Consider the following 10,338-nt stretch of genomic DNA (forward strand, 5'->3'; position numbering starts at 1 on the left):
TTAATCTTTCTGCATTCTCCACATCTCTCTTCTGACACATAACCATTCTCTTTGAAACCACCTTCATTTTCTTTATGTATAATGCAAATTTAATTATAACAGTTTTGAAATTTTTTTTTTCTTTTAGAAATCTTTCCACAAACCATTTATAGGACCTTTATTTGTAAGCTAAATGTATTTACTCTGCTGCATGTTGTGAAGATCTATTTTTCTAACCTCTGTTAATAAAACCCCACCTGGCAAAGAAAACAAAACATTAAAATAATTAATTGAGACCTTTTGCCTCAGACATATATGTCTTACCATACCTTTTAGAATATGAAAAGCTACATAAATGCAGCTTTAGATTATAACATCAGTAAAACGTGCCCTTAGTAGTCATTCTCAAGGTCAATGACAGGTCTTTATTTGTTTTATTTGCACTATAAAATTTTTAATAAAATGCAGTTTATTATTTTCAAATGCAGTACATTTTTTTAAATTTTTTATTATGTTATATAATGACAGGTCTTTAATGATGTCTTTGAAGCAAGTGTAAATAGAATTGAAGTTGCTTTTAAAAACTCTATGGCTACTGTGATAACTGAAAGCCAAATATATTTAATAGATGAATAGTGCAAATATTTACCATGTAGGCTTAATGAATTAATTAACCTGCTTGAAAAAAAAAAGGAGCTTCTTTTACTGGTCTCTTGACCACCTTTAATTTAATGGGCTTGCTGCTTATTTTATGTACTGTCAAAACCACAACAGCTTTAGACAGGAAACATAGTTGACCCCCAACACCACCACTCCTTGGAGAACAAGGGAACTCTGCTTTTAATGCTCAATGAATATGGTCTAGAGTTATGAAACTCAGTTATGAGACTGGGGCAGGAATCTTTATCTAAAAATAGGAAGGTTATAAATTCAAGAGTTTCACAGTCAAAGCGAGGCACATAGCTCATAGTGGATTCACAGGGAACATGATCTATTGGAGATTAGAAATGCACTAGAAACAAGATATAATTTCATCCCTGCCTAATGTGCTATATTTTCAGGGTTTCAGAACCCAGCTGGAGACTGTTAATCAGAAAAGAGTCTTACTCCTACATGGGAGTGCTTTATTATTGCTCCTGCAATAAAATCCAGTCCCTAGCTTGAAATCCAAGACTATTCAAAATTTGGATTCTGATTCCTTTTCTAACCACTTAGCTTTTTACTCTAATTCCATCCATCCTAAGGCAAAATACTTATTTTAACAAGGAGGGGAAGCCAACTTTCTGTAAAGTCAAGTAAGAAATAGGTTAGACTTTGTGTCACAACTACTCCACTCTGCCACTGTTGGCAGGAAAGCAGCCAGAGATCATGCATTAAAACGTGGTGTGGTGTGCGCCAGGACACCTTTATTTACAAAACAGGTGGCAGACTTCATTTGGCCTCTGGGCCGTAGTTCGCTGACTCCAGTTCTAGATCAGTTGAGTTACAAACTGGGAATTTTGACTGTTTTAATAGAATATGCAGTCAATTTATAGACCACAGTCAGGGTTTTATTTAACTGTGGAAGCTTAAATGCCCCAGCCACTGTTTATTATAAAGGTGAACACTGATCCTCATGGTGCGTTTATTTGTAGGATTTCTGGTAGCAAGCACGGGCACCAAGGCCTCCGAACTTTCAGGATTAGCAGCAACAGGGATCAGCTACCAGCGGGATCTGGTCATATTGGATGAGGATGTCTTTGATAACTCTTTTGGAAGCCTCATCCATGTGTTCCTGGCAATGGGCTACTCTCCAGTCTGAGATGAATTGGAGGATTGTAGAAATCTGGGCCACGTGACCACTCCCTTCACGCAGACGCAGAGGTTCGCCAGGGAATAGCTCATTGCGCAGAAGCAGAACAGGCCCAGTAGCTTCTACTGAAGCAAGTATGACTGGATTAGGGGGTCTCACGTTCGCTTTGATGAGGCATTTGCCACGTTTGCAGTGTGCCACGGTGTGGCAGTTTTCTTTTATCTGAAGACATGCGTAGACTGCAGACCTCCCTTGGACTGCATGGCTGCAGGCATAGACAAGACTTCCTCACCTTGCGGCTCCGCAACTGGAAAAGGCCAGTTTTTGTTTTATTTTTTAATAGATCCTTGTTTCTATTACTCTTTCATATTCTTTTACAAATTCGGGGGAGGGGGGCACCGGGTGGCTCAGTTGGTTAAGCACTGAACTGTTGTTATCGGCTCAGGTCATGATGTCAGTGTTGTGAGACGGAGCCCTAGATGGGGCTCTCGCGTTGGGGAACCTGCTTGAAGAGTCTCTCCGTCCGCCCTTCCCCCCCATGCATGCGGCTTGCGGGAGCTCTCTCTCCCTCAAATAAATCTTAAAAAAAAAAAAAAAAAGAAAAAGTTCTGCAAAGTACAATAAAACAAGAAACAAAAGTATGATTGTAAATGGAAAGATACAAACTTACATACAAATGATAAGATTATATTACTCAAAAATCTAATAAGAGATACTCCTGAAAACCCTTTGGAAGGGTGGGTCCCGAAGTTACTTACAGGTGGGAATCACCTGGAGGAACGCCATAAAAACTTAATGCCTGCTCCTCACGCCAAAGAGATTGTGATTTAATTGGCCCAGCCAGTGTTTTATTTATTTTTTAGATCTGGGATAAAAAAAAAAAGAAAGAAAAAGGAAAGAAAATATCAATGTGTATGTATTGCATGTAGTAAAAGTGTGAACTGTTTTGTGGAACCTTGTTTTCAGATACATATTTTATGTCTAAGTGTGTATTGGCTGTGAAGTGAAATCTATTTGTTACCTGTGAGCATGGTGTGAAAAGTTTGAAAGCTGCACTAAATTACCTAAAATTTGCATAGACTTAAAAGGGGAGCTGCACTGAATTCTTTTGGAATTTGTTACATAGAATAATATTTGAATTACTGATAGCAGTTGGGATAAAGAGGAGAACTCCAGAGGCAAGAAGCTCTTCCAGAAATGCCATCATGGATATTACAAAGGAAAGTGAGCTCCTCGTTAGGGCCATGGCCTACAGCACAGCGGGAAAGGCAGGCAGCCAAGGATCTTATCCACGCCTAGTGCCTAGGCCATTTCACCAACAGCTGTTCCACTAACTCAGTACTTTTCCCTTTCTGCCTTTTCAATTATTCATATCTGAACTAAGCAGAATAAGAGAAGAGAAGGAAGTTTCAGATGAAGGTAACTTCCCCTGGGGTGAAGTAATCCTTTTTTGGGTGAAAGAGGGAATTAAAACTCCTCCCTGTTTTGTCTCAGATGAAGGATCTTTGTGGCGTTTGTTTTCCTCTCTTATCTCCTGACCTTGCTTGTCTTCTTTCCACACCTGACTCAAACATAAATTGAGGTGAGAGAGGGGAGGTTTTCTTTTTGATTGTAAATTTTGGGACTCCATGATGCCGTTAGGAAATTCAGGTAATATTAGGCTGAGGGGGAGGAAGAAAAGGAGACAAAGATTTAGAAGTTATTATGGAATAGCTTTTTGGTATAATTATTTCTGTTTGGGAGAGGGAGAAATCTTAGACGTTTGTAGGGCGTGAATGAGAAAAGCATGTGAGAGAGGAAGAAGTCCTAGAGGGTCTGTAGGGGGTGAATGAGAAAAGCCTGTGAGAATTAATTCATCTGCATTAAAGATAGAGAACAGAAGTGCTAGTGAGAGTTCCTTATCTTACAGGTCACATGGTACTTACTAACAAATTAACGTAAGCAAAGCAAGACTGTACCTTACATTTATTTTATTTTTGTTTTTTGAAATGGGTAAGAATCTCACGTAGATTATACCTAAAAACCAGGAAGGACTTCAAAATCATAGACAATCATCTCTCCCCTTTTTATTTTATTTTCTTAGTAAACTGAAGTTTTGAGAATAAGTTAGAGACAGCAAGTGCAGGGAAGAAGGTAGATCCCAGGTTTCGAGAATTCCTGATTAGATTGTTTCCATCATAGCAAACTTGTTTCTCCTCATAAAGAAGAGGTTACATTTTGCTGTATGTTATTCAGTCCATTCATAAATTCATTCATACTTTCAGAAACTGTTTATTGAATTCTTATTATATACCAGTCACTCTGCTAAGTGCCTGTCTCTAAAAGTAGAACGAGCAGACTTGGTGTCTGCCATCTTGAAGCTCGTGCCCGAGGACACTGAGACGTTGAATGTGTCAGAGAGAGACATTGAAAATGAGAAAGATACTTTGAAAATATTCAGTTCTGGAGGGGAAAGGCAGTTGAATATATGGGTTTCCTAAATTCTCATGTCTGTCAGTGTTGGTTAAATCCTATTTCCTAGAATGTGAGAACAGCTTCCTAGCTCCATCTTCTGTCTTAAAAAAAAAAAAAAAAAAAGTCAACAACTATAACAAGTAAAAATAAAGATGTGATGAAATACAGAAACCTCAAATGCTAAAAAAAAAATCCCAGATTTGTTTTTTTAAATATTGTCTTAAAATTTGCATTGAAATATCTCCTTCATGTTGCCTTAATGTGTACATGGTTTTACCCAGAGGAAATAACAATCAGCAACACATGCTAATTTTTAAAAAGTCACATTTATCATGTGTTGGTTTGAGAGTCAAAAGCCAAATGTTCGATCTCCTGAGGATGGCCATATGCAACAGTGGAATGCAAATATTTATATTGAAATTATTTTCATAGGTGTCAGTCTTCTGTCTTAAGGTGGTTTAAGTTAATCAAAGAGAAACAAATCTTTGTACCATAATTTTTACAACAAAAGAAGTAAAATATTTGTTAAGTAAAATATTTTGGTATCTTAAAATTATGCATTTTCATAACTAGTATCTGTTCAAAATTAGAAAGTAAATTACAAAGAAGTAATAAATGTCATACAAACATGAAAGAAAAATACAGATAATTGAAGACATCTATAGTCGGAATAGTCCAAGAAGCATGTACACACAGAATACGTGCTGCTTAAAACAAACTAAGATTTGGGAGTTTCCCCAAGTTGTTAGCTACTTGTTTTATTTTCTTACAAAGTAGAAATAAATATTTATATTGGAATAAACAATGGTAACCTTAGGTGTTTAATAAGAAGAGTTATAGTATTAGGCAACTATTAGGGCAAACTGATTGTAACTTATATTTTATTGGTTGTGTATGCTAAAATAAAACTTTCATACGATTGCAAATGCTGAATTCCCTTTAAGAAAATCCATAGTAGGGGCGCCTGGATGGCACAGCGGTTAAGCGTCTGCCTTCGGCTCAGGGCGTGATCCCGGCTTTATGGGATCGAGCCGCACATCAGGCTCCTCTGCTATGAGCCTGCTTCTTCCTCTCCCACTCCCCCTGCTTGTGTTCCCTCTCTCGCTGGCTGTCTCTATCTCTGTCGAATAAATAAATAAAATCTTTAAAAAAAAAAAAAAATCCATAGTAGTTTGAGGGAAAAATGAGTATGTGTATGTATAGGCATACGTATGTCTGTACATATGTGTAATGCATATGTACACCCATGAATCAAATTTATAATATATGTAATATATATGATATAATATATAATATAATATATATTTAATATAAAATTTATATGTTGCCACAAACACATTGGACATAATTTGTGGTAGTGGGGGACTGTTTGTGCCAAATAAATAAATAAATAAATCTTTAAAAAAAAATATATATATAAATATTCTGGAAATTATTCCATGTACAACAAACAAAACTTATTCCTGCTTTTTAATGGCTATATAGTGTTCTCCTTTATGATCCTTCCATAATTGACTTAACCAGGTCTGATTGAAAGGTATAGTATCGGGACACCTGGGTGGCTCAGTCAGTTAAGCATCTGATTCTTGATCTCAGCTCAGGTCTGGACCTCAGGGTCATGAGTTCAAGCCCCGAGTAAGGGCCACTTAAAAAAAAAAAAAAAGGTATAGTATCAACTTTAGAGCTTAGGAAAAAGTTGGAACAATTAATGCATAGTTGAGGGCACTGTGTCAGTGAAACGGGAATATGTGCCAACCTAAAAAAATTGCATGATTTCCATATTTAATACTACATAAACAGAATTATCGAGGCAGTGAAACGAAGACACAGAAGGCTTAGAAGGAGGCGGATCTGACCATCAGTAAGTACAGTCCCAGGGCATTAAGATGTTATCTCCATGTCTGGTAACTTCTAGATGCATTTTTTTAAGTTCATTTAGGCAAGTGGATTGTTCAGTTTTTGTGACAATCACTGTGTGACCCATGATCCTCCTTTTTAATGGAATTAATAGTGCATTGTATTTAAACTATATTTTCTAGTTTTAATGTTTTTTAACATATTATTTGATTCCTCATAAAAATACTGTAAGACGAAGAAGATTGCTGATGTTACAGACGAGAAATGGAAACTCAAAAGTTAAGTGATGTGCCCAAGACCACAAAGATAAAAAGCATCAGGGCTGGAACTAGAAAAGTTCATAAAGAAACTTTCAGTGTTTGTTGTCATATTGCCTCTCAACAAATAAATACATACTTTTATTTTGAACCCTAAATATTTTGTACACTGTTAATATCTTCCATCATGATAGCATGGTCATTTCTGTTCCTAAGAATTTCCAACCAGTCCTTACTTGAGCAGTGCTCATCATAGCACCTTCAGATCACCAACCAGATGTGAAAATCGCCTTTGTCATCGTGCTGGCTCCGAATATTCCAAAGAAAGCCTTGAGCATCTAGAGGACCTCAAATTGACCATCTTTCCATTTCGCCCATCCTGTTTATCTGTGTCATCTAAGCATATTGGCATGTGATGGTGGTTGTCCCATTTCCTTAGCAGCCAAGAGTAACTCCTTTTCTTCAGGGAGCTACTCCTGAATCCATGTAGCTTTAGAGAGGCTGACAATCAAGACCTCAAAAATCACTCCCCTCTTCTTGGCATAGTGGTCAATCACAGTATTCCATATCCCTGAACACAGAATTAGATTCAGAGGTTGGGCATGAGATGCATCCCAGGATCATCAGAGTTAGGACCCTTCGTTCTCCGAAATAGTGCTGGAAGGGTAGTTTTCCCCAGGTTGCAAGAGCTCTGCCCAGATACAGCACAGCCCTGGGCCTGCAGGCAACTGTTCTCTCCCTTACTGTGTGGTAGTGACTACAAATGGAGGGAGGAAAGTATAATCAGATAAAATCAGTGGTGGAGCGAGGCAAGAGAGGAGAGATGACTAACTAGTGGCAAGTCCCTGATTTTTATCGCTGAAGCTCACATCCCTTTGACTCTGAGAAATGTGTTAGCATATCTATTAGCCACATGAATCCCTTTTAAAACATGCTTCGTATGGTGAGAGTTGAATGTCTGTCTCTGAGAGAATGCTTGATTTCTGTAGAAGTATCCGTGCCTAGGTTTCTGTTCCATGGATTCCCCACACGTTGGTGGGGTCTCCATCACGCTGCTCAGCCTTTTATCAACCCCCTTTCAGGTAATACTGAATCCCAGCTCTACTAGCTAGAGCCAGTAGTGAATGTTCTCATCACCTGGAACAGCCACCTACCTAACCACAGCTGTTCTAGGGTTTAAAAACCCTCCGTATGCATAAACTACCTGCATTTACAAAATGTTGGTGAAATTTTTTGAAGGCAAGGTCTAGTTTCTTCGTGAGAAATTGAATCTCTTTACCCACTACTGGTGGAATTTTTATAAGACAAATTTTGCTAGCTTTCGACAGAGGTAGCTCAATTTTCCACCAGTGATCTTGAGCATACAAAGATAGCTATTAACTGTTCAATATCTTGCTTAATGTCTTTGTTTATCAGTCACCCTTAGCAAGGAAGTAAAGTCACGGGCAAACAAAAGCAAATACATCGATGGAGTTCCCAGAGTATAGCTGTAGGCCACGGTGCTGTCCGTAAAGAATGTGCCAGGTTACTCTGCTCCCTGAAAGGCGAGAACTGGCCTTTGTCTTCTTTGATCAAGAATATAATTTTCTAGTTATTTGAAGAGGTGCTTCCACTGGCAATCATAAAATTCTTTAGTTACTATTTAAAACACTTATGTTACATTCCAGTGATCACTACATGCGTGATTTGAAATACTCCACCTGAAAGATAATCCTTATTGAGGGTGAAATAGGCAACTTGAATACTCGAAATCTCGGGCCTTGTCTGGAAGATATCTCTAAAGATACAGCACTCTCATTATCTAAAAAGTATTTACTTGTCCACTTGAGCATATTCTTCAGATATTTAAACCCTTTACAGTATGGCTCATAAAAAGAAAAGCTGAAAGATTCCCAGAAGATAGAGAAGACTAACAAATCACTACAATTTCATTTAAATTTTATTATATCTTTTTATTCTTGTAATACTTTCTGAAAATGTATTCTAAATATTTTTTTTAAGAACGTGAGAAGGTAGTAGCCACTTTAAATGGGTATTTTGTTTTATTTTATGGCTCATACTTCACAAATGGAGTCAGTAAGTGAAAGTGTTAAAATGAGTAAAGGTTAGGTAGGAGTAGCTTCTTTAATGAGATCTTGGATTCTACTGGTTGAATCTTTTTTTTTTTTTTTGCCTGTAGGGATAATTATTTAATATAAAAATGAACAGTGAGTTGAAATGATTATGAAGAAAGTTTGACAATGTTTGTTATTTATGCCAAACTGTGTGCTCTTGATAATAGTATCTTGTAGTTTTGATTTAGAACTTTATTACTCCAGCTATTTTCATGGCAGTCCGTGGTACATTCCAGCTAGTCTTAAACAAATCATGTCGTCTGTTCCAACAAAGCTGCTATTTGGTCCTTGATAATACTGTATTGCTCTTGTAACTTCAAAGAAAAGAGATGGTAATATTGGATGTTGTAATTGTGATTTTCAGTATTTAGCTTTTTATTCTTTCTTCAAGATGTAGTGTAATTTTTGAGTTCCCATACTTAAAAATGCTTAATAGGTCCTTTGTTAAGGATTAGTTTTTACAATTAATAATATATGAAGACTGTACTTCATACTGCAAACCTTCAGTATGCTAACCTAGATGACAATTACTTTTGTCTTGTTAAAGAGAGCATTATGCAAAAATTATGACAAAAGCTATAAGCTTATAATTATACAAGTTCAATAATTAAATATAAATTAGCCATTTTCAGGGGGAGGAGTTAAGATGGCAGAGGAGTAGGGGTCCCCTTTTTCTCCTGGTCCCCTGAGTCGGGCTGGAGAGGTACCAGACCATCCTGAACACCCACGGAACCAGCCTGAGACGTAGGAAGATACACCTGGACCTATACAAACGGACATCTCCAGCACAGATATCGGAAGATAAATGGAAGGGGGAGGGAGCCTCCACGCTCGGGCGCCGGGAAGCGGTAGCCACCTGCACTGGGGAGCAGGCTGAACTCTCGGACCAGCACCCGGGAGAAAGCAGACTGAGACCAGGGGCCCAGGAACGCGCACGACCAGACTGAAAACCGGAGCTCCGGAGTGCACGAACCACACTGAAATGGAGCTCCGGAGAGCACGGGGTGGCTGGTGGCTGGCGGCGTTAGAAACACAAAGGACAGAGACACGCCGGCCCTGGAAGTGAGGGCTAGGACACTGGCTGTGGGGTGCACATCCCAGGACGCTGCAGGGTTTAGCAGCACCAACAGAAACAGAGTTAAAGATGCCAGAATAGCTCAGTGGAGAGCGGACTGTGATCTTTCTGTTCTGAGACAGAGGCTGGGATTCGGCCACTGCTACTCTGACTCTCAGAAGAGGCACAGCAAACCGGCACAGCAAACCGTCAGGGAAAGCCGCCAGAGAACAAAACCCCGGAAATACCGGCTTACATAGTGCCCATCCCCATCCCCCCTCGCAGAGGACAGGGAGACTCTACCCAAACAGGGTTGCCTGAATATCAGCGTGGCAGGCCCCTCCCCCAGAAGGCAGGCTGAAAAATCAAGAAGCCCACATCCCTAAGGTCCCTATAAAACAAGTGCACACTGCATGGGTCCTGGTCAATAATTTGGGCTCTGGATAACCCCGCAACCTCTCCTCATCAGAATGACGAGAAGGAGAAATCCCCCTAGCAAAGAAAAGACAATGAGTCTGTGGCTTCTGCCACAGAACTGATGGATATGGATATAACCAAATTATCAGAAATGGAGTTCAGAGTAACAATGGTCAAGATGATGTGTAGACTTGAAAAAAATATTAACAAGAATATAGAATCTCTAAGGGCGGAAATGAGAGTGAATCTGGCAGAAATTAAAAATGCTATGAATCAAATGCAGTCAAAACTAGGTGCTCTGCTGGCCAGGATAAATGAGGCAGAAGAACGAATTAGCGAATTGGAGGATGGGATGGTAGAAGAAAAAGCTAAAACAGAAACTTGGCTCAAAAAAATCCAATCTCAAGAATGTAG

At 38.8% G+C, this 10,338-nt stretch overlaps 1 protein-coding gene and 1 pseudogene across 1 annotated transcript in view; one reads left to right on the forward strand and one right to left on the reverse strand.

The window, feature by feature from the left end:
* SEMA3E (semaphorin 3E) overlaps positions 1–10,338 on the forward strand; it is a 251,646-nt gene that overhangs the window by 88,418 nt on the left and 152,890 nt on the right. The gene's annotated exons all lie outside the window — the stretch shown is intronic.
* Positions 1,360–4,340, reverse strand: LOC121105855 (annotated as a pseudogene).

The sequence above is a fragment of the Ursus maritimus genome, unplaced genomic scaffold, assembly GCF_017311325.1.
Source record: "Ursus maritimus isolate PB19 unplaced genomic scaffold, ASM1731132v1 scaffold_3, whole genome shotgun sequence".
In the NCBI taxonomy this organism is placed as follows: domain Eukaryota; kingdom Metazoa; phylum Chordata; class Mammalia; order Carnivora; family Ursidae; genus Ursus; species Ursus maritimus.